Source organism: Aquila chrysaetos, chromosome 13 (genome assembly GCF_900496995.4).
Source record: "Aquila chrysaetos chrysaetos chromosome 13, bAquChr1.4, whole genome shotgun sequence".
Classification (NCBI taxonomy): Eukaryota; Metazoa; Chordata; class Aves; order Accipitriformes; family Accipitridae; genus Aquila; species Aquila chrysaetos.
This window is the reverse complement of record NC_044016.1, coordinates 18220974-18240936: the sequence shown is the minus strand read 5'-3', so window position 1 is coordinate 18240936 and position 19963 is coordinate 18220974. Positions and strand designations below refer to the sequence as shown.

The window sequence follows — 19963 nt, the reverse complement described above, 5'->3', positions numbered from 1 at the left end:
TAGCAGTACTAATTTGCTAGAAAGACTAATCCAGAGAATCTCAACTTTTCCCATATTTCCATACAAAACACTGCAGGTCTCCATGAAGGAAGGCAGGATGGTCCCAACCCTCCCTACCATCCCCCAACAACAGCACGTTCCAGAGCCCAACAATGCCTGCAGATGAGGCAATTCATCTGCTGGACAAAAAAGATGCAGGGCTCAAGACCCCGAGATATCAGAACCCCAAGGTACCACCTCTCAGCTAGCATCTGTGCCCTGCACTGAGGCAGGATTGGGTCTAACAACGCAACCTGAAACTAACCAAGAAATGTGGCAGATCAGACTCTTTGAGGACAAGCATGATTTGGAACTTTACGCCATTTTGATTAAAGCTGAAGGCATTCTTCAAATGCAACAGCACAGTTAAGTAATAAAATGCTCCAGGATCACCTCTACTCCAAGCACATCACCCTCCTTTAAGAAGCACAACAAGACAAAAGGCATCTCGGGCCAAATTACTCTTCAATTTGAGTCACAGGAGTGACATCAGAGATGGAGCTAGCCCAGCTTGTTAAGTGACTAGAAGATGGCCAATTTTGTTCCGTTTTTTTTTTCTGCACTAGTTCCTGGAATCTGGTTTGTAGACACAGCCCTTCCCTTGCTGTTAGCTCAAGCCATGAGGTGGGCAGGGACATTCAAACAGCATCTTCTTTGACCTTTCTGGTACTGAGATGACTGTTGTTGCTTTTTTGGAGGCTTCTGAGAAGCTCCCACAAGCCTCTGTCCCCCCGTCTCCTGAACTGCATCTGCAGCACCCAACCACAGTCCCTCCGGAGGGCAGTGTGGCTCTCACAGTGACGGCACCACACTCTTAATTTGTTCCAGCCTGTTTCACACTGACATTTTAGCACTGACGTCATCAGCTGCTGAAATTTCATTGCTGCTGCTAAGAATAACAGCCCTTCTCATCCCCCACCTTACACCAAATAATTATTTATTAATACAGTAGGGATCTAAGCTTATCTTTTCTGACACAAATCAGGTTCTGGTGGTTAAAAGAAGTAAGAACAAAGCACTGAAGATGCTTATATGTTCTGTCAGCCTGGGACCAAAAAAAATCAAGAGTGTATTCTTAAGTGGTAACAGTGCTATAAAAAACAAATGGGAAAAGTTCAGACTGATTTGTTTTAAGGCTTCCTTGACAGTCAGTCTTAGGCACTGCAAATTGCTTAAATAGCCTAGGCTATGATCTGCCCCAGAAGTGATTTACAAAGCCCCTTCCAAATTCTCCAAGACTTTGTACCTTGAATATTTGGTTATACTGGTACAGTGTGGGTGTAAAATACTGCAAATCAGAATTCCCCATTGACTCTGATGCCTGAACTAAATCCCATTGATTTCCGTGGGAGGATTTCTATTAACTTGAATGGGCATTGAATCAAACCTAAATTGGCAGTGCTCTGCACCCATTTGGCATAGTGTAGTTATCTGCATAAGGTGGAGAATCAGGTCCAAAGACACTGAGAAATGCTTTAATTAAGAGCATTACTGAGGAGAGCGAGCTTTTCCATCATTAAGCTGATAAACTGAATTTGTTCTATACTTTTAATCGCAAAGGGTCAGAATTTCAAAGACGCTTGGTCTAAAGATGAAGCTCAGTGTTTTGAGGACTTCCAAGAAATGTTTAAAGGCAAATCAGGCACTGAGGAGCCTTTCAAATCAACAGGTCTGTTCACTTATTTACATGCTTTTAAAATCCTAGAAGGTATCTATCTGTGGTTTTGGTAGCCTTATAAATCTAATCATAAGATGACCATTACCTGCAGCTGGCAGCCAGCTCTACCCACTGATTCCTGATCAGCGCTTGGGCCCTCATAAGCATACTAAGCAGCAGCTGAGAGAAACTGGCACCAGGAGTGGTAACTGCACAAAGTTTTGCCTATAGGTACCTGCCCCCTATAGCCCCTCCTCACAGAAGGAGATCAGCACCTCTGTCAGGCACAGCAATTCATCTGCAGTCCCTCCTGGTCAGGGGTGACAAAGACCTTTAAAAACCAGACACACAGACGTCCTGGAAGTGTTATTGTCAACCACTGCTGGGGAAGTCAGTGGCTAGCACAGCTTCTGCTCCAGAAGCAGACCTGAACCTAGACAGACTAGCATCCGGTCAAGGAGAAAATTCTCAAAACTTCTTTGTTACTGCTTCCCCATCAACTCTGAGGTCTGGCATCATTTCCTGTGTTGTTGCTGACCCTCTCAGGCACCTTTCTCCACTGCTTGATCTTTAGAAACTGCTGCATTCGTTATCTCCGTGTACACCTTTACTGCAGAATAAGAAGTTTTCAGAGCTGGTCCTTCCAATGGATCCTTTGGTTACTTGGCTGGAGTATTTTGCCTGGCTGTTAGTTTTAATTTGGATTTAAGTGCTTGGTGGAGTCTTTTTCTGGAAAGCACAGAGAGATTGATCATGAGACATGAAAGACAGATGTCTCTGCTTAAAAATCCTAGTGGCTGCAAGAGAGACAAGATGAGAGCAGCATTGTCACACTAGGATGCCTTCCCCTGAAGTATCACAGAGGAAGAGATCCAGAAAAGGTAGATGCTCGAAAGGAATGCAAAGAGAAAGTGAAAGTGTTGCTAAAGCCAAGCTTTGAAAATGAAGTACAGGAGCTAGGAATATCTCCTCTGACCCCTTGCAGTCATTCTTGTTCAGCCTGAATTGGTCAGCAAGGTCACACACCATGGGACCGACAGGAGCATATCTCTGAGCTGACGTGCTTCTCCCAGCAAGGGACGTCAGGACGGGCTCAGCTGGAAGCCTGAGGGATTGCTGCGGCCACCTGATTTCCTCAAACCCCCATGCTAACCTCTTCCTCCCCATGACTAATTTCCCTGCACCTCCTCCCACGCCAGCCCCAGTTCCTCACCCTGTGCATTTTTATGCACAGAAGAAACTTGCTAGATTATGCCACCTGCTACTGGGATAAGTATCAGGTAAAGAGATAGGAATGTACTGGGGGACATGACGCCTACAAACCGAGGAAGGGAAGAAAAATTCCTGCCTGGCATTGGCACGCGCAGGAGCAGCTCTCCAACCAGCTCCTTCGGATAGAAACCCTGCTTCTGAGTTGGAGTTAAAAACATCCTCTAAAAAACACATTTAGATTGCTAAAAAAGCTGTTCACTATGAACAGTAAGGCCTCGGATACACTCCTGCCCGTGTCGGGGAGTCTGCAGGCCAGATGATAACAGAACTGGTTCAGCTCCAACAGGGTAAGTCATGACTTGGAGCCACACACTGAAAGCAAAGCTGTGCCCAGCAGCGTTCCCGGGTGTGAGTGGGAATGGCGCTGCCCCACCATATATTTTTCACTTTCTTTTGCTGACATCTACAAAACTGTTCCCAGCTTCAGACAGTGGCCCTGGTTCTGTTCTGTACTAGTTTTACCCCGGTGCTGCTCTACTGAGGACCAGTTTTGAGCCTCAGCTTTGCCAGGGCAAGCAAGAGGGGGAATGGACCTACAATTTTATTTGTTGCTTACACCAAGAAGAATCATCTAATTAAAAATCACTGGAAACCACATGCATTTGCAGAAATGGCTCCACTTCAGAGGAATCTCTCAAGGCAAATTAAGTGAGTAATTTTTCAAGGGTTTAGACATTTATGAAAATAGCCTCTATAGTTACACTCGCTAGGATAAAATTACAAGTGTTTTCAATCCTCACACTTTGGGACATAAGTTGATCCTCAGCTGGGGGCCAGGGAGGAATTTCCTCCGAGAGGATATTATTGTTCTGTGAGGTATCTCATGGGAGATTCACATCTTCCTCCAGAGTATCTGGCATTAGCCACCGCAGAAAAAAAAAGACGATACTGGGGAAAAAAAAAAAAAAAAGATACTGCTCAAAACGAGCCAGTGTTCTGGTCTTCTCTGCCAAGCCCTGCCTGTCATATTCATATGCTCTTAACTAATTGGGCAGCCGTATTTACACCCACCTAACGAACCGGGCAGCCCCACTGACGGGGAGAGAAAACGTGGAGCCGCACCCCGGCCTCTATCTCCCGTAGGAAGCGAGCTCGAGTGGGAGAAAGGCACACGGGTGTCAGGACAACGCCGGGCGCTGAAGGCTGCACAAAGCCTGCTCCCGCACCGCCCGCTGCTCTGCCAGCCCCGGACCAGCGACCGCGGAACAGGGGCGATCACAGGGGACCGGGAGCGGGGCCGGGGCGGCCCCCGTTGCACAAGCTGCCCCGTCCGATGTTGTAAGGGACCCCGGAGATCCGGGAAGGGCGGCGGGCAGGGCGCGGGGCGGCCGCGCTACTGGCAAGGCGCCGCTCCTTCTGGGAAGCGCCGTGAGTCAACCGCCACCCCGAGCCTGTGGGCGCCGCTAGGGCCGCGGCCCCCTCCTGAAGCGCCTCCCGCCCCTCCCCTCCCTCGGGGACAGCCAATCACCGCCCCCTATATTTGCATACAGAGCCCGGGTGCTTCTGGGCCGCAGCGGCGGCTGAAACCACCCCTCCCCTCCAGCCATTGCAGCACCCTCGCCCCGCTGCCTGTCGGCTTCCGCACCGAGGCCAGGCGGAGGATGCAGCTCTCCGGGCAAAGCACCCCTCACCTTGACCTGAGGGCGAGAGAAGGCTGGGAGTTTATATAGGGGGGCGATGCGGCATTGATAGTTGCCCGGATGATCCTCAGTGGTCTGGGGTGCAGGCTTCAAACCTGTAGCTGTCTAGCGACAGAGTGGTTCAATTCCACCTTTCGGGCGAAGTGGAAGGCGTTGAGAGGCTGGAGTATCGTCCTTTTAAAGGCGGTGCCCGCCCGAGGTGTTGCCGTGTGAAGAAGACATTTTGCTTACCCACCTTCCCCCACAGAGCACTCTCTGGCACAACAGAGATCCATATGTGGCTTTTTGCCTTTCGTTGTTTTTTGCCTTTCATTGTTTTTGACCATCCCCTCGGAGCAAGGCAAGTGGTGGACTGATGAAATAGCCGTATGCTAGGCGCAGCCAAAGACAAGGAAAATCTCCCAAGGGTGCCTGGGTGACAATTCAGATTTTAATTGGATTCTGCTAAGCGGATCTTTGTTAAATGGTGTCACACATCCTACAAGAACAGAAAAGAAGTAAATAACAGAAGCCATTCTCTAGATCTGCTCCATATTGATGATAACCCATTTTCCACCCACACTACAACAAAGATGCTTCACTTCAGCAGTAAGCATGGGTGCTAATAATGTCACCCAGCCCCAGGAAAAAAAAAGGTTAGCTTGAAGCTAAAAAACATACTCTTCAAGCAGAAGGCATTTATTTCATTATATCCTATTGCAATGACTCCAGCAGATGATTTGTGGAGCCTCTAGTTAGGACGAGACCCCAACCACCCCCACTGCAGGGGAGAGCGAGCATTTGGAGGGCATTTCCTTGTTGCCTCCTGGTCCCACAGGCAGGAAGTACAATTCTGCCTGGTGAATACCCCAGAGGGAGAGAAGAAATACTGAGTGAATTATCAGGCCTCCATTGTTCCTGGGTGCTTTTTGGGGGGTGCTGTGCCATCCAGAGTTAAGTAGGTAAGCGCCCCCGAGGATCCAAGCCAGAATGACTGTGCTTCCTTCAGACCAAGTGACTCACTCCAGCTGAAGGCCTGGGAGGAGAAGAGAAGGGCACTGAGGGCCCTAACACCACTCCTGCTGGCTGCTACTGCTTCCAGCCGGCCGAGCACCCAAGTCCATCGGAGAGGAGCAGCTGTGGTGCCAGCAAGGCCTGTCACTCCGGGAATACACTGGCCTGTTATGGGAAATCTGGGGGGCGGAGGGGGAACCCCTCCATGGCTCACAGAGCACATGCCAACTTTTTTATGGCCTTGCAGGAGATGTGCGTGCGCTCTCACCAGCACAGCTGGGAGCGCCCCGAGTCCCAGATGACTATCTATCTGCTCCATGCCGCTCCGTCTACCAGCCTGCCTCCTCTGCTCATAATGAACTTTCTATGTGGAATTTCTCGGCGGCCTCAGAAATTGGTATCTGTGCCGCAGTTTGGCTGGGGGCTTTTGTTTGTGTCGGGAGGGGAGCGTTGGAAAGGCCTTTGCCCAGTAGTGGGCAGCTGAGAACGTTAATGTTCGATGTCAGTTACCAAGTAGAATATAATACAGCTCTTTCATGTGGTGTTTATAACTGAACATGCTGGTTTGTGTCAGCCTGTTTTTTTTTTTTTTTCTTCCAAGAAGTAGTTTTGGATTAAATTATGACAATTACATTCTTATATTCCCCCCCTGCCAACCCCCACCCTTGCCCTGCGTGCACACAAACACAAATGGGAATTATGTGCTCTGAGTGCGATTTGAACTATACAGCCTGGGATCTGTGCCTGGCATTGAGTTCACTTTTTTCCTCCAGAACAAAAAAGGCCACATCCACTCTGCACTCTTTCATTGCCTTAGGATAAAGTAGGATGGTCAGATTGCTGGTACAGGTGATTTGTCCCTCAGTGAATTAATGGGGAAAACAGACTTTCAAGCACATGAGAGAGGAGGCTGGGGAGCCCTGGCCATGGAGGTTGTGGTAAGCAATGTGGGGGTCTAGGTTTGTGAAATCCAGTGTAAGTCCCTACTCTGAGCTGCTTACACAACCCGGCTGGCTTGTATACCTGGGCAGTGCCTCATCTGGTCTGTAATGCAGACACATGGCAGAAAGCAATCCTGTCTTTTGGGGCTGTGCCCACCTGGGCTGCGCCTCTAGCACATGGCTGAACCTAGGGAAACATGGGGACAGGAGACATAAGGCTGATCTTGCAGCCTTTAGCTGACACGGTAGGTGGGACAAGGCCTTAGGAAACAGGGCACCCAATATTTTGGTGTTATTTTTTAAACACTGGTTGGAGGAGAACACCAGTGTGGAGGACCGTGTAGATGATCTGGCTGTAGGAGGGACATTTTCATAATGCTATCCATGTCTTGCCAGAGTCAGCTGTTTGGAGTCACTTACTAGTCAGGCAAAGCTTTCAGAGTTTGAACCTGAATGTCACTTTCTTCCCTGAAAAAGGGCCAAACTAAGAGGAGCCAAAGGCTTCACCACTGGTTAGAAGGCAGTCCAGGGTTATTCAGAGCCAAGATGCACGAGAACCTGGCTCCTCAGCCAAACGTAATCTGCCTCCTGTTGTTTTCCCTGTGGAGTCACAGCACAGTGAGGAGGATGTGCTGGTGACAGATGGCTGACGCAACTTGCTAAGCATACGGGTGACTGGGCTGTGACTCAGCAAGTGTTGGGTTACAAGAGATCGGGAGCCTGTGCTTTTGCACTGGTAACAGTGGCCCTAGCTGGGTCTCCTGGAGGACTAAGCATGGGCTGTCATGTGAAGTCTGTGACTGTCGTCCTCTATGGGAGGAAAGCAGGCACACGTGGCCTATTAGATCAAAAAGTCAAGCTCCTAATTACTGTTTACATTGGTAATGGATAATATCTGAGTGTGTATAAATACATGACCTGCATGACCTAAGTGGTGCTTAGATGTCCTACTGGCCTTCAGAAAGGAAACTCTTCAACACCCTGGCCTAAAATAATCACCATCTTGCTTGGAGGGAGTAGGACTCGGAAAACTTCTTTTGCAGTCGAGTCACTAGAGGGGGACAAAGACCTAGTCTGGGTATGCATCCGTCTACCAGCTCCACCACTGCAGCTGTGGGAGAGACCTTGGAGAGGCAGAAGCGAAGATGGCCCTTGTCTTCCTCAGATTTGAAGGTGCCCAAGTGCTGGGACAGCTTTCCGGAGGCTGAGCAGGCAGCTGGGGATCAGCAACAGATTGGGGAAACGAAGCCACTCCTTTTCCCCCAGAAGCAGGATGGCACATGCATGTCCATGTGTAGTTTAGCAGCCTTTATGTTGGCTCTTCCAGCATTTCTCCCTAGCTTGGGCCAGCCTGTCCATAGCTGGCCAGGGCTTTCAAAGGCTAAATTCCAGCCATTGCACAGCACAAGACAGTGTCATCTGGGCGGAGGACCCAGGCAATCATGTATGTTTACAGGCACATGCCATTTTTCTCCTTTCTCCTCTTTTATGACTGGGGAGAGCTGAATTCTCAGGTCTGGATAGGTGCCAGGTGTTATTGTTGTCTCTCTGAGTTAAAGACGTCATGGAAATATTGGAGGACTTGAACTCGAACAGAGTGTACCTGTGTGCATCCCACACGTGCACAGAGAGCCGAAGTGGCTATGGCAAGCAGCAAGGCAGTGTTTGCAACTAACATGTTGACCTGAAGTGCTTAAAAGCCACTACACAGGCTCCCCTGGCAAAATGTCGACTGGAATGACTCATACGAATGGATCGTGATACGAAGCCCTCAGCCCAGCCAGGCTGTGTGTGGAACCAAGACACTCCCATTTTCTCCCCTCCAGCATACTTCCCTGACCAAATCCAGGACTGAGCCTTTTGGCTCTGACTGGAGCTGGTCAGAACATGTTTTTCCTTTCTTCTCTTTTCCCCTCCTTCACCCTTTGGAAAATGTTGACATTTCAGCAAAGGGCTGAAAACCCAAACTCTGAATATTTTCCATTGGAAAATGCTGGGGGAAAGGGAGGGGAATAATCCCCAAACTGCCAACAGTCAAATCTCTTTTGCTTTTAAGGCTTTTGGGTTTATGAGAGGGGGGCACATTTGGAGGACAGCAAACACTTTCTATGAAAATATCTGTTCTCTCAAAGCCCATTTTTTCACTAGAAAGGTGTTCCAACCAGCATCCTTTTCACTGGTGATGGTTTGGACATTCTCTATATCTAATTTTGGAATTGACCCGAAGAAAACTTAATTAATTTTATTGGAATATAAGGAACAAATGACACTCCCACAGCACAACTGATATTCACTTGGTATTCTCAGTATTGTGAGAATATATCCTGATATTCTCTCTTTGTCAACAGTGCTGTTTACACAACATCTCAAGCAAGTTTGGAACCCAGTCCCTGGAGATGCCACGCTCCCAGAGCTCCAGCTGACTTGCCTCAGACCTCAGAGCACATTCCTGAAGAGAATCTACCTTTCACAAGATCACATCAAAGGCTGTAAAGGAAGCAATATGTACTGAAAGGCGTATTACCTGTAGCTATCCCTTGAGTAACTGATAGCACAGAAACACTTAAAAAGCATTTTTGTTCTGATGTCTTCAGCTGACTTAATTTTCTGTCTGAATTGTAATGTAGACGTGAAACATTTGTTTCATCTTGTCTTTGCATATTATTCTGCTTTCCTGTAAGTTAAAAATAAAAAAGAAAAGGGACAATGTTAGCATAACAGAACACACATATTTGTAGGAGATGAATTATGCCCTAAAACTTTTACTAAATGTGGCTAATAGCAAGTTAGAGGTTAAAAAAGGAAAGATCTTAAAATGAGCATACACTGGTCATAAATAAATTCACGCTGCAAAGTAGCAGAAGCTTTCAAAGAAACAGCAGAGTGAAGTTCAGAATAACCTCCAAAGAGGAACAATGGGAATAAAAAACAAGTATTTGAAGACAGATCTTTATCAGTTGTGGGACTGCAGAGGAGTAGAATCAATGACCCAGAGGTCCCTTCTAATTTGTTGTCCCCAAATTTGTCCCCAATTTTTTTTCTACACTGAAGCTTCCCAGTTACTCTTTACATTCTCTCTGGTATGATTTAGCAGTTGCACTGCTGCACTTCATTCTGATTTAGTACAAGTCTCTATCCCTTGTCACCTCCAGGTTTTTCGGAACTAGCTACCTGTGTTTGAATTAAGTCAATGCCAAAGAAAGGGCATATCTGACTCCATCTAATCCCTATTTTTTTGTTTTCAGAATAGGAACATCTCCCTGCCATTGTTAAAGCTTATAAAGTGGTGGGTTTAAAAAGATGGTGATGCAAAAATCTCAGTTTTAGACCTTACCTTTGTCAGTTAGGGACAACTAAATTGCATGTTGATAAAAGGAAGAGAAACTGAATGTCTCTGATAACTCAGTGGCAAGAAACACAGAGCTACTAAAGACCTGCATAGGTGCTGTCTGTCCTCTGTCATAATTTTTCAAGAGAAGTAAGCAATTTTTCACTTACAGAACTCTGCCATTAATAAAGTCAAAAGATCAAAAACTTTAGTCCATCACCTGGGAAATACAACTGTGCAAGAAGCCACAGCAGAAACCTGAGGAATAGCCATCCGGAGATGCAGAGCTGTAAACTAGCCATTGGACACCCATAGCTGAGATGTAGCTGTATGATCTGCCAAAGGCTGAGCTGTCCTTGCTCCCATCAGTACTAAAGGGGCAGATGCAGAAACAAGGAGATCCCAAGTAAGAAGATAAAGGGTCAAATGAATCACCCAGTCACTGTGTGAAATGTAACGACTGGGAGACCAAACAGATTAAGTCAGGGCTTGTGACTGTTAACATTTGTGGAAACGGCCCACAAATCCAGCTTTCTGAGAAAAATCAGATTCTAGCTTTCTTTTGGCAATTTAAAGAGGCAACAATCTGTTCATATGACCTTCCAGTCAGGCTGGCACAGGGACTGAATCCTACAATAAAAACTGAAGAAGGGCCCTTCTGGGCCAGAGTAGTGGTCCTCCTCACCCAGCACTCTGCTCCCAACTGGGGCAAGGTGAGAGACTATCCAGGGAGAGCAGACAGGCCTGGACATTTCCCTCTCCCTTGTGTTTCCTCACCATTCACCTTTGTTGGATCGGGATGTTAGACTGTACATCTTGCCTGTTCCCTTTAGTGTCCATTTACAGACCTGTTGTCTGCAAATTTGTCTAATTCCATGTTGAGCCCACTGATGCTGTCTGCCTCTGCAGCCTTCTGGGCCAGCAACTTCCAGAAGTTCTCTACCTAATGTGATGTAATTTCTTTAATCTCTTTTAAACTCATCTCCTACTAGTTGCACTGAGTGCTCCCTGTTGTACTGTTGAGGGATTTGGCTACTAATGGCTCTACATTCACCTCAGCCACCCTGATTTTTTGAACCCAGTCCTTAATCATCAGAAGAAATAGCTAAGAATTGCAATGTTGGGTTCCTCAGCTCCCTTCCATCGCTGTCGCTTGCTGACCTGCCCAGAGTGGTTTTATCCCTGGAGCACTCTGGCTGTTACCAAACTCAGAGGGGAGAAAAATGACAGCAAAGCAAATGGTGTGCAACTTCCTTCCAGTACTCTACTCCCTGTGCAGCTGTTCACCGCTGACGCAACGGGTCCGTTTTGCGGTTAAGAGCTGGATGCTGATGGCCCTGTCCTTCCCCTGGGGCTCTGCAGGGGGCTGCAAAGCAGCAAGTAGGATTTCGGGGAGGGTAGGCTGGCAGCCCCAGCGGGGGTGTCGGGGGCATCTTCCAAAGTGGCTTTAATTAATGAGCACATGTGCAGCGAGGAGAGTTACAGCATCCCACTCAAATTGTTGACTTGGAGCCACTTCTGGAGACAGCCGTATTCTGCTCATTAAGAAAGAGCTTTTTTGCAATGCCCTTGGATTGGATGGCTCTTGGATTGCACCACAAGATCAAGTCCACGTACGGGCTGCCTGCCTTTCAGCTGCCAGCTCCAAGAGGGTTGTTTTTCTTGTCTTCTCATTCTCAAGGAGTGCTCAGCCAGATGGCCTGTTTTCGAATGCACTGTGCGTTGGTTGGATGTGTGTTTGGAGAGTCTGCCAGCTTCACAAGAAGGAAGAAAGAGCAAAAGAAAGGGAAAAAAGCACCATTTGGTATCTGTCTCTGGGACCCAGCCAGAGTTGAGGCTCTGTTTGAAGAAGGGGGGAGTCTTAAGAGAGAAACTCTAGACAAAATTGAAAGCTGGAAAAACTTTCAAGCTCGACAGACTGGGAGACTGAAGTTCTGTACAACACCCATACACTACCTGGCTCCCTTGCAAACATGTAGCAGAGTCCCGCAAGAGCAACAGTAAGAGCAAGCACAAGCACCAAGTACCTATCTTACTGCCCTCCCAGTGTACCTCACCTATGGGCTGAGATGCGCAGAGGTGACCCAGCCAGCCTGCCCACTGAGGCTAGGTAATGCTGCCTGTGGCTTCTGGGATTTTGCTCTCAGTTCACCAGAAACTGAAATTACAGCATGCAGCCTGGACACATCAGCCCAGGAAGCGGAGCGGCAGTGGAGTAGTATGAAATAACTACCATCGCGGCCCAACTCTCAAAGAAGCTAGCCTTAATTTTACTATAGGCCAATGTAATTTTCTTGCACCCCCTGAGGTCTGCTTCCCAGAAATACCTTCTTTTGATTTGGGGCAGCAAAGAAATACAGGCCAAACCAGAGCAAGGGCTTTTTCCAGCACTAATTGGCAAATAATTTGAACCTGACCAGAAAAATCTGTTGGTGAAGGGAAGGGGGTAGTTTTGAAGTTTGAGTGGATTCTGCTTGGCTTTCTATCCTTAACTAGATGTTGTGTTGTGGTAACAACACATTGTTCCAAGCAGCAGGAGGAGGTCTTGTTAAGCAGAGCTGGAGAAAGCCACGTTTGTAACCATCCCCACTGGCTGACACGCCACTGTTGTCTGCTCACTTACCAAAACCATGGCACAAAGAAGATGGTTGCAAGAGTGTGTGTATCTGTGCGGGTGAGTGTGGTAGCTGCAAACCCCATGTCTCCGCTGATTGCATCAAATTATTTTCACTGAAGTGATCAGAATTCGTGGGCCCAGGGCGGACAGTGTGACCATGCCAACACCGGCTGGGCTGTAGGTTGCAGACACTCTGCAGACAGCCAGGGCAAAGGGGGCTCTTCTTACTCCTGCTGTGGGCCACACATCTTGGGCAAAACCTGCTGGTATCTACAGCATGTCATAAGCACCTGTGGCTTCCCAGGACTTCCTGAGTGTCACTGCACCAGATCCAAGATGTACACAATGTTAAGTTCACAGCAGTAGCAAGGACAGCATTTGCAGTCTCCAGGATGTAAAGAGCAGGACCTTTCCGCGAACGCAAGGAAACTTTGTCAGCTGTTGGCAAAACAGTGTCTCTGACACTGAGACCTAGCAGTGCGGACGCCATCCTGGAAGGGAAGGAGGATTAGCTGGTTCAAGACAGTGACTACATCATGCAAACACATTCCTGCATGGGTAGGAAGGCTGCACAATGAGATCTCCTCCCTTCCCACTCCAACAGGACCCAATTTTGGTAAATAACCCTGGCATAAAAAAACAGGCTGCAGTACCTACATTCACAGCTAAGATCATTACAAGAGATTTGATTTTCTGTCTTCCAGAAGACAAGGTGGGAAAATCCAACACTTAAGTTCAACCATTCTGTCCAGGTCTTTAGAGGGCTCATTAAACCATTCAGGCAATTGCCTGATTGTCACCGAGTGCTGTGTCACGGAATTGGTAAAGGAAGGATTTTTGTCTTTAACTGCACAGAAAAATCAGGGGCCCAGGAGTCACAAGACTGGGCTTTCCCGCAGCCCAATGAACTGCCTTCGGCTAGTTACTGCATCTCTTGGCAAATGGAAATAATAATTACCACGACATTCACCTGAGTATTGTCGGGGGGAGGTAGCTGCACATTTACAAAGGTCCTTGGTGTATTTTGGGTGGGAGATCAGCTAGGAATAACATCCAGCCATCCACTCACCCAAGCTGCACTGGCTGTGTCAGACACCAATACCAACCTCTGCATTTTTCACATACGGTAATTTTCACTTACTTTATTTCATTGCTGTAGTGCTGCTTGACTCCTGGACAAGTGCATCTCCAGCACACTGCCCAACATGGGGCTTCAGGCATGAGTTGACAGGCCAGTCTGAAAAACACAATTTCCCCTAAGTTATCTGCCCAGGTGTCATTACATACCTGACATTGTCCAAGGAGGGGAAGCTAGATGAATTGCCCAAACATGGGATTTGGAAATCTGTGTACTGTAAAGAGGGACGAGGCCTGACTTCTAGCACCAGTCCTGGCTGCTCTGCCACCAGCCTTTGTGTATAACTTTTTTAGCCAGTCAGTACCTGGATGGGACATCTCCAACAGATGAGGGACCAGAGGTTAAGAATGTCTCCTCTCTCCAGCTTGGTAGAGGTTGGTACATACCTCAGCATTGCATGGGTGGTACCATGTTGTCCATTATGAACAACAGTCTTGAGTATGGCTGCACCCGATTTCAGTAGCACCCACTGAGGTACTGCGGAGGATGGCTCCTGTTTTGCAGCAGAGCAGCTCACTTAGGCACCATCCTCCCTCAATGGCTTAAGGCTTTGAGAGGGAGTGAGCTACCCAACCCAGTTAAAAAATGGCCACACATCTCCCCTTCCTCCTCACTCTGCACCCAGAAGCTCTCAGAGCATATTCTTAACTTCATTAAAAAAAAAATAATGTTGCTAGAGAAGAGATGATGAGGAGCACATACAGCTTCTATGTCCCAATTGCTGGGGAAAACGTCTCTCTGCGCTATGTCTCCAGACAACAGGATATGAGACAACAGGCACAGGACAGAGCTGAACATCAGTAGCAAGGATGTGATGATTGAAGCTGGAGGTCTGATTTAAGTTTAAAGCCTAGATATACGCAGAGAGGATAGTGCCTGAGATCCATGCTGCTTATGTTGACAAGCCTACACAGGCCAGGCATGGAGCCAGTCCTGTTCTCCTGGAGTGTCTCATTCACATCCATTCTTTCAGTCTATGAGCTTCCCATGATTTTATTGGTGGTCCAGATCTCCTTTAGACCATATGTTTGACATTACTGGCAAAAGCAGAGGTTAAAAAGATTAGAATTCCTTTTGAAGTTAGGGGAAGGAAAAACTTTGGAGAATGACTCATGGCTACAAGTAGCTCCATCATTCAAATGCAGACACCTATTTGACTCATGACTGGGGTTGGATGTAAGGACAAAGATAGTTGCTTTAAAAAATCCTGGTCAAATGTAAAATGGAAAACCATAAAGTGCAAAACAACAGAGCACATGTTCAAGAAATTGAACTCTAGGACACAAATTCAATTCACTACCATTCTGACTGGCTTTCAGACTGTGACTACACAGTAGTTCACAAGTCTGTTTTCAAAAAGTGCATGCACATACACACACATACAGGTAAATGTAATATATGTAGCTATTATTCACTGTCCTAGTTTCAGCTGGGATAGAGTTAACTGTCTTCCTAGTAGCTGGTAGGGTGCTATGTTTTGAGTTCAGTATGTGAAGAATGTTGATAACACTGATGTTTTCAGTTGCTGCTAGTAGTGTTTAGACTAATGTCAAGGATTTTTCAGCTTCTCATGCCCAGCCAGCGAGAAAGCTGGAGGGGCACAAGAATTTGGCACAGGACACAGCCAGAGCACCTGACCCAAACTGGCCAACAGGGTATTCCATACCATGTGACGTCCCATCTAGTATAGGAACTGGGAAGTGGGGGCAGGGAATTGCCGCTTGGGGACTAGCTGGATGCCAGTCGGCGGGTGGTGAGCAATTGCACTGCGCATCATTTGTACATTCCAATCCTTTCATTATTGCTGTTGTCATTTTATTAGTGTTATCATTATCATTATTCGTTTCTTCTTTTCTGTTCTATTAAACTGTTCTTATCTCAACCCGTGGGTTTTGCTTCTTTTTTCCGATTTTTCTCCCCCATCCCACTGGGTGGGGGGGGAGTGAGTGAACGGCTGCGTGGTGCTTAGTTGCTGGCTGGGGTTAAACCACGACATTCACACATGATTTCTTGGCAGGCATTTACCATGACTTTAGCAAGACTTGACACTGTCTACCACAATATTCTTGTATTCAAGTTAGGATGTTAGGGTCTGGATGGGTGGACTAGCAGAAGGTAAAAAATGGTTTAGATGGTTAGGCTTGGAGAGGAGTGGATATATGTCGTACTCTACCCCAAGGCTGGTAACAAGTGGGGTACTGCAGGGATCTATGCTGGGGCCTGTCCTGTTTGAACATCTTGCAGTTGTCTGGATGAGGCAATGGAGTGCTTGCTCATCAAGTTTGGAGACATCAAAGTAGCAGGGGACAGTCGGTATGCTTGAGTGCAGGGCTGCCATTCAGACGGCTGTGGACAGGCTGGAGGAATAGCCTGATAGGAACCTTATGAAATTCAGCAAGCAAATGCAAAGTTCTGCACTTGGGAAGGAAGAGCCCCTGCAGCTGTACAGGCTAGGACTGATGGGCAGGGGAGCAGCTCTCCAGAAAAGGATCTGGGGATCCAGGCAGAGGGCAAGCTGGGCATGAGCCAGCAGTGTGCCTTGGCAGCAAAGGTGGCCAAAGGCATCCTGGGCTGTATTAACAAGGTCACAGCCAGGAGGTTGACAGCTGTGTTTATCCCCCTTCCCTAGGTACTCAGATGGCACTGGAGTACTGAACCCAGTTTTGGACTCCCAATGCAAGAAAAATGTTAACATATTGGAGCAAGTTCAGCAGACACCACCAAGATGGTTGAAGGCTAGAGCCCTGTGAGGAGAGGCTGAGGGAAGTGGGCTTGTTTGGCCTGGAGAAGAGATGGTTTTGTAGGGGACAAACAACAGCCTGACAGTTCCTACAAGGAGGTTATCAAGAAGATGGAGCCAGGTTCTTCACCGTAGTGCACAGTGAGAGGACAAAAGACAATAGACATAAATTAAAATGAAAGATGTTCAGGCTGCCTATAAGGAAAAGCATTTTCACCATGAGGACAGTCAAGTATTGCCCAAAGTGATTGTGCAGTCACCATCCTTGAAGGTTTTCAGGACTCAACTGTCAAAAGCCCTGAGCAACCTGTTCTCATCTTATAGCTGACCTTGTCCTTCTTTGAACAGGAGGTTAAACTAGAGACCTCCTGAAGTCCCTTCCAACCTGAGCAATTCTGTGATTGTATGGTTTTGAAAGGTATTTGGGAGCCTGAGCGTTATCCACTTAAGGAGCAGACACAATACCATGTGAGTTGATTGGCCAATCACTCTGCATGAGTAGAAACTACTCAAAAGTCACAGTGAATCATTTGCAAAAAGATTTGTTTGCATAAAACAATTAATTGAAAATTTTAGACTAACAAATAGTTGAGCATGTGTCTGTCTGTCTGTTCTTCACAGCCTGAGAAGAAATGCAATTTCAGTGACTTTATTACCCAGTTACAGACCAGTTTTCCTTAATGCCCAGTCACCAGTTAGTAGATTGAAATCTCTGTTCTCTCTCATTGAGCGCTGTCACCTATACATGAAAAAGAATGAGAATGCCAAATACCAAAGCAGCTAGAAATATTTCTTTGATTGTTACTATGGCATCTTCCAACTGAAAACTCAGATTGCTTCACTGATGTTAATTAATTAAGCCTAGAAACACTTACGCTGGGAAGTTTGATATCATTACCCCTTTTTACAAATGGGGGGAAAACAAGATACAACATTCACTCAGGGCCACTCAGCAAATGAGGGGCAGAACCAGAAATAAAACCAAGGAATCCTGGCTCAGAGACTCCTCTTATAATCTCTAGACAAAGCTTCTTTCCTGTAAAATTCCATCTAAGCTCTTCATAGAATAATTACAGCCAATTTATTTCCTCACTTGTTAACAATGTAATCTGACAGGCTTTGTACTCAGGATGCTGAAGCTCAGTTAGGGGACCAAGGCTCTTCTCCATGAGGGGAGGCCTGGAATGTCAGTCTTTAGGTGGCTTAGTAGGGGCATGGTTCCAGTTGCCAGGTACTTGAACTCGTGCCCAAATCCCTGTGGCAAAGCTTTAGGGAAGAACTGGAACATAAATGACCAAAGTGATCTACCACAAATGTTAGGGAAGGATTTAGTCAAAAAGCATCTGTTTTTGTAATGACAATGGTTTGCCCTCAGTGGCACTTAAGAAGTATGAAAGAATATTTACCTGCCTTGGTATTAGTTTGGTTTCTCTTTTCCTTCTATTTCATTTGCCTATGAGCCGTGCAGGCAGTTTTTCAAGTGAGCAAGCTGAAAAAGCTCTGAGACACAGGGAGATTCATGGCAGTACTTCAGATGTGCCTCTCAATTCTGTCTTCTTCAGTTCCATCAGATCCAGAGCACATAAAGTTCCTGAGGGCTTACAGCTCACTAGCAGTGACTTGCACTACCTTGGGAAGTGTAGGAAGGCAATGAGTCATGTACTTCTCTACCTTCCCTACCCAGGGCAAATGGCTCACCATCCTCTCTGTCATCACTCCAAGGTTTCCTCGGAGGCCAAGAAACTGAGACATGAAGAGCTCCAGAAGTGCTGACCATCCAATATTTTGAAACTAATGATTCTGAAGGTTGCTCAGCATCTCTTAACCACAGGCCACTACGTTTGAAGCTGGAGCACCCCAAACTAGGGGACACATTTAAATATGTACCCTACTTCCTCAGCATCACATGAAGCAGGGTCTGGCAGAGGATGGGCAGACTCAAGATTTTCACATTAAAAAGCCTGTACTTTCACTGCTCTGATGAATTTTCCTTCTGCAAAGCAATACAAGAAAGACTATTCCCACAGAGCTTCCGGGGAAATTCTACATGCCCTCTGCCTTGCTCTCTTCAGCTTTTGGCTATATGAAAGCTTTCTGCAGAGTAGAGTTGAGGACACCAATCATGAAGTCCAGAGGCCAGAAGAGGTGAGGGAGGGACCATCTTTTACAAGAAATCCTTGGGGAGTGTGGAAGCTCATCTTCCCTGGGTCTTCAGTGCCATCTGCCCCACCTCTACCAAGTCTCCAAGCTCAGGTCCAGTAAGTGGTATGTTTCAATTGGCTTTGAACATCTGGAAATAGTTTGCTATTTGCAGTCCCCTCCCTCAAAACTCCATTTGTGGCTACACGTGGCTAACAAATTGCTTCTTCTTTGGCCCCAGATGTCTGCTATAGCCCTTCCCTTTCCCTCTTGGGCATTTTTAGCCACCAGGACAGAGTATGCATTGCCTCCTGCAGTGAGGCAGACTGACAGAAAACAATGGCAGGAAAGCCCATTGTCTTAACATTTGGGGCCAAATCACCTAGGCTCTGCCTGCCCACTTCCCTTGGTCCAGCATTGTCTTGGTGACCTATGAAGCAGAAGTTCATCCACACCTTCTCCCACAGGGATTATAAGGTTCCAGACTCCCAGCCAAGGTCTGGGGAGTGGGACGGGGGGTGAAAAGGGGGAACAGAGAGAAGAGGGAAAGCACAGAGTAGAGCATTTGTGTCTGTCAAAGCAAAACTAAAAAGGCCTGGGGAACAAAGGAGGTTGGCTTTGGCTCTGGCTCATGATCAAAGCCTGGAGGTGGCTGTGGCTTTCTGAACTTCTAGCTGAAAGTAGCAGAAAGAGGCTCTTTTTTTACGATACTGATGGCACTGAGAGCTGCTTGCAGGGGTCCAAAACTGCAGAAAGAAAGTGAAAGCCAAGGATGTGAGCTTTCCCATCACCCTGATTTTCACTTGGAGGGGGAGAGGTTGGTGAGATTCGAGCGTCATGTAGCAGAAGAGAGTTTAGGCTGTACTACCTCAATGGCTTCCAACAGATCAAGAGAAAACACAACCACAGCTGCCTATCTGGCTGAAGTAGGGGCAGGGGAGGCTGCAGGACCGGGAAGGGGCTATTTCTTCACCAAGCTGTGTGTTCAATGGAAACATGCACTGGCAAGAAAGGAGAGTTCAGCTGAAGCCTAAAACATGAAATTGAACAAGTGGCTTTTTAACAAAAAGCTACAGGGGAAGTTCCACAGCCTGTTTCACTGCAGCAAATGATGGCAAAACATTGCAGCCGAGGAGAAGGGAGTCAGGTTAATGTGTAATTAAGAAGGGACTTGATACTCTGCTGAGCTAAAATGTGCGTTAATTGTTGTATATACACAGTTTTCTTGTGGGCATCTAGCTCTTTCAAATGTAGATGAGAATGAGTGAGGACATTCTCAAGAGAGCATAGCCTTTTATGGTGTTGAATCTTTGCCCAGAAGTCACACCAGCCTTCTGTTTGTTCAGAAATACTCCAATATATCAATCACTTACCATGGAGCCTGGTAATTAACATAAATCTCTGGGATTGATAGGTTAGGAAGCACTAGATACAGTAACTAGCAACAGTTGAAGCAGCC

The 19963-nt window shown here is 47.0% G+C and overlaps 1 non-coding gene across 1 annotated transcript; it reads left to right on the top strand.

Annotated features, from left to right (window-relative positions):
- The first annotated feature begins 4662 nt into the window (after nt 1-4662).
- Nucleotides 4663-4749, top strand: TRNASTOP-UCA. The gene has a single exon. It is a non-coding gene; the product is annotated as a tRNA-Sec (tRNA).
- The last annotated feature ends 15214 nt before the right edge of the window (nt 4750-19963 follow it).